Genomic DNA, 7,500 nt, shown 5'->3' with positions numbered 1-7,500 from the left:
TCACGACGACGTACGATCCACCGAGACCACCGCGGACGTACTTATCCAAGCGTGTGTCTGTATACTCGAAGAATTTCAAAGTTCCAGCGGCGTATTGCTTTCATTTTGTAGCGGCGTATTGCTTTCGATCCCAGCGGCGTATTGCTTTCGACTGTAGCGGCGTATTGCTTTCGTCTGTAGCGGCGTATTGCTTTCGATCCCAGCGGCGTATTGCTTTCGACTGTAGCGGCGTATTGCTTTCGATCCCAGCGGCGTATTGCTTTCGTCTGTAGCGGCGTATTGCTTTCAGTTCCGGCGGCGTATTGCTTTCGTCTGCAGCGGCGTATTGCCTTATTCACAGCGGCGTATTGCTTCTATTCACAGCGGCGTATTGCCTTATTCACAGCGGCGTATTGCCTCTATTTACAGCGGCGTATTGCCTTATTCACAGCGGCGTGTTGCTTCTGCTTACAGCGGCATATTGCCTTATTCACAGCGGCGTATTGCTTCTATTCACAGCGGCGTATTGCCTTATTCACAGCGGCGTATTGCCTCTATTTACAGCGGCGTATTGCCATATTCACAGCGGCGTGTTGCTTCTGCTTACAGCGGCGTATTGCCTTATTCACAGCGGCGTATTGCCTCTATTTACAGCGGCGTATTGCCTTATTCACAGCGGCGTGTTGCTTCTACTTACAGCGGCGTATTGCCTTATTCACAGCGGCGTATTGCCTCTATTTACAGCGGCGTATTGCCTTATTTACAGCGGCGTATTGCCTTATTTACAGCGGCGTGTTGCTTCTACTTACAGCGGCGTATTGTCTCTATTTACAGCGGCGTATTGCCTTATTTACAGCGGCGTATTGCCTTATTTACAGCAGCGTACTGCTTTCAGTTACAGCGGCCCACTTCCAGAGTTCCAGCGGCGTATACCTTCATGTTGTAGCGCCGTACTGCTTCATCTTCTAGCAGCGTATTGCCGGAGTTCTAGCAGCATATTCCTTATATTATTAGAACAATGTAGCTGAAATAACCAATTATCCCATACGAATGCCACCTGAAAATAATACATGTGATTTAAAAGTAAAAAATTAAAATATAAATTTTTTATTTTATTAATAAGATACGAATAATACAATATGAACATAGTGTATTATTTCAAACAATTACATGTTGTTTTATTGACAATTAAATGGCCCAAAACCGGCATCTCAATATCCGCACAAATCCACAGACATGGTTTGAACGAAAAAAAAGGTAGGGACAGAGGGAAACTCGTTAATCCAAACACGCGCATCGCAAACATATCCGGGGACGATCTAGCTAACAGTACAGACCAAAACTGACTCCCGCCGTTTACCCGCACGACCGATAGAACACGATTAGTACACGTCGAAATATAACTCGGAAAATTATTTCTCAATAACTCGATAAATACTCATGCTAACACTTTCATACTTGATATTTGTCTTCGAAATGCTTTACCACACGATGATCTAATATTTATAATTGTCCGAGTAAGCCGGAAAGAAAAGTTTACTCTTGGCGGTCGGAGCAATATTTCACAAAAACTGGAGCAATACGCGTCCGAGAGCATTGAAACTCGAGAAATATTGATGACAAGCGGTATCGTGCGTGGATATAACGATTAAAGTCGTGCGGGAGCTCGGGGAGAAAAGTTTACTCTTGGCGGTTGGACTTAGAAAAATTTCGCTCGAGCTCCTTCGCAGGGCGATCCGACGCGCCTCGGCGCGCGAACGATTCGTTCGAGCGGCCGAGCAAGCGATGCGCTCCGAACATTATTCTCAGTTTATTCGATAAATACTCATCCGAGCGCTTTCATACTTGATATTTGTCTTCCAAATGCTTTACCACACGATGATCTAATATTTATAATTGTCCGAGTAAGCCGGAAAGATAAGTTTACTCTTGGCGGTCGGAGCAATATTTCACAAAAACTGGAGCAATACGCGTCCGAGAGCATTGAAACTCGAGAAATATTGATGACAAGCGGTATCGTGCGTGGATATAACGATTAAAGTCGTGCGGGAGCTCGGGGAGAAAAGTTTACTCTTGGCGGTTGGACTTAGAAAAATTTCGCTCGAGCTCCTTCGCAGGGCGATCCGACGCGCCTCGGCGCGCGAACGATTCGTTCGAGCGGCCGAGCAAGCGATGCGCTCCGAACATTATTCTCAGTTTATTCGATAAATACTCATCCGAGCGCTTTCATACTTGATATTTGTCTTCCAAATGCTTTACCACACGATGATCTAATATTTATAATTGTCCGAGTAAGCCGGAAAGATAAGTTTACTCTTGGCGGTCGGAGCAATATTTCACAAAAACTGGAGCAATACGCGTCCGAGAGCATTGAAACTCGAGAAATATTGATGACAAGCGGTATCGTGCGTGGATATAACGATTAAAGTCGTGCGGGAGCTCGGGGAGAAAAGTTTACTCTTGGCGGTTGGACTTAGAAAAATTTCGCTCGAGCTCCTTCGCAGGGCGATCCGACGCGCCTCGGCGCGCGAACGATTCGTTCGAGCGGCCGAGCAAGCGATGCGCTCCGAACATTATTCTCAGTTTATTCGATAAATACTCACCCGAGCGCTTTCATACTTGATATTTGTCTTCGAAATGCTTTACCACACGATGATCTAATATTTATAATTGTCCGAGTAAGCCGGAAAGATAAGTTTACTCTTGGCGGTCGGAGCAATATTTCACAAAAACTGGAGCAATACGCGTCCGAGAGCATTGAAACTCGAGAAATATTGATGACAAGCGGTATCGTGCGTGGATATAACGATTAAAGTCGTGCGGGAGCTCGGGGAGAAAAGTTTACTCTTGGCGGTTGGACTTAGAAAAATTTCGCTCGAGCTCCTTCGCAGGGCGATCCGACGCGCCTCGGCGCGCGAACGATTCGTTCGAGCGGCCGAGCAAGCGATGCGCTCCGAACATTATTCTCAGTTTATTCGATAAATACTCATCCGAGCGCTTTCATACTTGATATTTGTCTTCCAAATGCTTTACCACACGATGATCTAATATTTATAATTGTCCGAGTAAGCCGGAAAGATAAGTTTACTCTTGGCGGTCGGAGCAATATTTCACAAAAACTGGAGCAATACGCGTCCGAGAGCATTGAAACTCGAGAAATATTGATGACAAGCGGTATCGTGCGTGGATATAACGATTAAACTCGTGCGAGAGCTCGGGGAGAAAAGTTTACTCTTGGCGGTTGGACTTAGAAAAATTTCGCTCGAGCTCCTTCGCACGGCGATCCGACGCGCCTCGGCGCGCGAACGATTCGTTCGAGCGGCCGAGCAAGCGATGCGCTCCGAACATTATTCTCAGTTTATTCGATAAATACTCATCCGAGCGCTTTCATACTTGATATTTGTCTTCCAAATGCTTTACCACACGATGATCTAATATTTATAATTGTCCGAGTAAGCCGGAAAGATAAGTTTACTCTTGGCGGTCGGAGCAATATTTCACAAAAACTGGAGCAATACGCGTCCGAGAGCATTGAAACTCGAGAAATATTGATGACAAGCGGTATCGTGCGTGGATATAACGATTAAAGTCGTGCGGGAGCTCGGGGAGAAAAGTTTACTCTTGGCGGTTGGACTTAGAAAAATTTCGCTCGAGCTCCTTCGCAGGGCGATCCGACGCGCCTCGGCGCGCGAACGATTCGTTCGAGCGGCCGAGCAAGCGATGCGCTCCGAACATTATTCTCAGTTTATTCGATAAATACTCATCCGAGCGCTTTCATACTTGATATTTGTCTTCCAAATGCTTTACCACACGATGATCTAATATTTATAATTGTCCGAGTAAGCCGGAAAGATAAGTTTACTCTTGGCGGTCGGAGCAATATTTCACAAAAACTGGAGCAATACGCGTCCGAGAGCATTGAAACTCGAGAAATATTGATGACAAGCGGTATCGTGCGTGGATATAACGATTAAAGTCGTGCGGGAGCTCGGGGAGAAAAGTTTACTCTTGGCGGTTGGACTTAGAAAAATTTCGCTCGAGCTCCTTCGCACGGCGATCCGACGCGCCTCGGCGCGCGAACGATTCGTTCGAGCGGCCGAGCAAGCGATGCGCTCCGAACATTATTCTCAGTTTATTCGATAAATACTCATCCGAGCGCTTTCATACTTGATATTTGTCTTCCAAATGCTTTACCACACGATGATCTAATATTTATAATTGTCCGAGTAAGCCGGAAAGATAAGTTTACTCTTGGCGGTCGGAGCAATATTTCACAAAAACTGGAGCAATACGCGTCCGAGAGCTTTGAAACTCGAGAAATATTGATGACAAGCGGTATCGTGCGTGGATATAACGATTAAAGTCGTGCGGGAGCTCGGGGAGAAAAGTTTACTCTTGGCGGTTGGACTTAGAAAAATTTCGCTCGAGCTCCTTCGCAGGGCGATCCGACGCGCCTCGGCGCGCGAACGATTCGTTCGAGCGGCCGAGCAAGCGATGCGCTCCGAACATTATTCTCAGTTTATTCGATAAATACTCATCCGAGCGCTTTCATACTTGATATTTGTCTTCAAAATGCTTTACCACACGATGATCTAATATTTATAATTGTCCGAGTAAGCCGGAAAGATAAGTTTACTCTTGGCGGTCGGAGCAATATTTCACAAAAACTGGAGCAATACGCGTTCGAGAGCTTTGAAACTCGAGAAATATTGATGACAAGCGGTATCGTGCGTGGATATAACGATTAAAGTCGTGCGGGAGCTCGGGGAGAAAAGTTTACTCTTGGCGGTTGGACTTAGAAAAATTTCGCTCGAGCTCCTTCGCACGGCGATCCGACGCGCCTCGGCGCGCGAACGATTCGTTCGAGCGGCCGAGCAAGCGATGCGCTCCGAACATTATTCTCAGTTTATTCGATAAATACTCATCCGAGCGCTTTCATACTTGATATTTGTCTTCAAAATGCTTTACCACACGATGATCTAATATTTATAATTGTCCGAGTAAGCCGGAAAGATAAGTTTACTCTTGGCGGTCGGAGCAATATTTCACAAAAACTGGAGCAATACGCGTCCGAGAGCATTGAAACTCGAGAAATATTGATGACAAGCGGTATCGTGCGTGGATATAACGATTAAAGTCGTGCGGGAGCTCGGGGAGAAAAGTTTACTCTTGGCGGTTGGACTTAGAAAAATTTCGCTCGAGCTCCTTCGCACGGCGATCCGACGCGCCTCGGCGCGCGAACGATTCGTTCGAGCGGCCGAGCAAGCGATGCGCTCCGAACATTATTCCCAGTTTATTCGATAAATACTCATCCGAGCGCTTTCATACTTGATATTTGTCTTCAAAATGCTTTACCACACGATGATCTAATATTTATAATTGTCCGAGTAAGCCGGAAAGATAAGTTTACTCTTGGCGGTCGGAGCAATATTTCTCAAAAACTGAAGCAATACGCGTCCGAGAGCTTTGAAACTCGAGAAATATTGATGACAAGCGGTATCGTGCGTGGATATAACGATTAAAGTCGTGCGGGAGCTCGGGGAGAAAAGTTTACTCTTGGCGGTTGGACTTAGAAAAATTTCGCTCGAGCTCCTTCGCACGGCGATCCGACGCGCCTCGGCGCGCGAACGATTCGTTCGAGCGGCCGAGCAAGCGATGCGCTCCGAACATTATTCTCAGTTTATTCGATAAATACTCATCCGAGCGCTTTCATACTTGATATTTGTCTTCGAAATGCTTTACCACACGATGATCTAATATTTATAATTGTCCGAGTAAGCCGGAAAGATAAGTTTACTCTTGGCGGTCGGAGCAATATTTCACAAAAACTGGAGCAATACGCGTTCGAGAGCTTTGAAACTCGAGAAATATTGATGACAAGCGGTATCGTGCGTGGATATAACGATTAAAGTCGTGCGGGAGCTCGGGGAGAAAAGTTTACTCTTGGCGGTTGGACTTAGAAAAATTTCGCTCGAGCTCCTTCGCACGGCGATCCGACGCGCCTCGGCGCGCGAACGATTCGTTCGAGCGGCCGAGCAAGCGATGCGCTCCGAACATTATTCTCAGTTTATTCGATAAATACTCATCCGAGCGCTTTCATACTTGATATTTGTCTTCAAAATGCTTTACCACACGATGATCTAATATTTATAATGGTCTGGGAACGCTAGGAAAAAAGTTTACTCTTGGCGGTTGGACTTAGAAAAATTTCGCTCGGTCGGAGTTGCTCGGAATGCGCCCGGAACATTATTCTGAGTTTATTCGATAAATATTCATCCTAGAGCTTTGATACTTGATATTTATTGTTAGAATGCGTTATTATACAATGATCTAATATTTATAATGGTCTGGGAACGCTAGGAAAAAAGTTTACTCTTGGCGGTTGGACTTAGAAAAATTTCGCTCGGTCGGAGTTGCTCGCAATGCGCCCGGAACATTATTCTGTGTTTATTCGATAAATATTCATCCTAGAGCTTTGATACTTGATATTTATTGTTAGAATGCGTTATTATACAATGATCTAATATTTATAATGGTCTGGGAACGCTAGGAAAAAAGTTTACTCTTGGCGGTTGGACTTAGAAAAATTTCGCTCGGTCGGAGTTGCTCGCAATGCGCCCGGAACATTATTCTGTGTTTATTCGATAAATATTCATCCTAGAGCTTTGATACTTGATATTTATTGTTAGAATGCGTTATTATACAATGATCTAATATTTATAATGGTCTGGGAACGCTAGGAAAAAAGTTTACTCTTGGCGGTTGGACTTAGAAAAATTTCGCTCGGTCGGAGTTGCTCGGAATGCGCCCGGAACATTATTCTGAGTTTATTCGATAAGTATTCATCCTAGAGCTTTGATACTTGATATTTATTGTTAGAATGCGTTATTATACAATGATCTAATATTTATAATGGTCTGGGAACGCTAGGAAAAAAGTTTACTCTTGGCGGTTGGACTTAGAAAAATTTCGCTCGGTCGGAGTTGCTCGCAATGCGCCCGGAACATTATTCTGAGTTTATTCGATAAATATTCATCCTAAAGCTTTGATACTTGATATTTATTGTTAGAATGCGTTATTATACAATGATCTAATATTTATAATGGTCTGGGAACGCTAGGAAAAAAGTTTACTCTTGGCGGTTGGACTTAGAAAAATTTCGCTCGGTCGGAGTTGCTCGCAATGCGCCCGGAACATTATTCTGAGTTTATTCGATAAATATTCATCCTAAAGCTTTGATACTTGATATTTATTGTTAGAATGCGTTATTATACAATGATCTAATATTTATAATGGTCTGGGAACGCTAGGAAAAAAGTTTACTCTTGGCGGTTGGACTTAGAAAAATTTCGCTCGGTCGGAGTTGCTCGCAATGCGCCCGGAACATTATTCTGAGTTTATTCGATAAATATTCATCCTAAAGCTTTGATACTTGATATTTATTGTTAGAATGCGTTATTATACAATGATCTAATATTTATAATGGTCTGGGAACGCTAGGAAAAAAGTTTACTCTTGGCG

The sequence above is a fragment of the Lasioglossum baleicum genome, unplaced genomic scaffold (genome assembly GCF_051020765.1).
Source record: "Lasioglossum baleicum unplaced genomic scaffold, iyLasBale1 scaffold1706, whole genome shotgun sequence".
Lineage (NCBI taxonomy): Eukaryota > Metazoa > Arthropoda > Insecta > Hymenoptera > Halictidae > Lasioglossum > Lasioglossum baleicum.
This window is presented reverse-complemented; position numbering follows the sequence as displayed.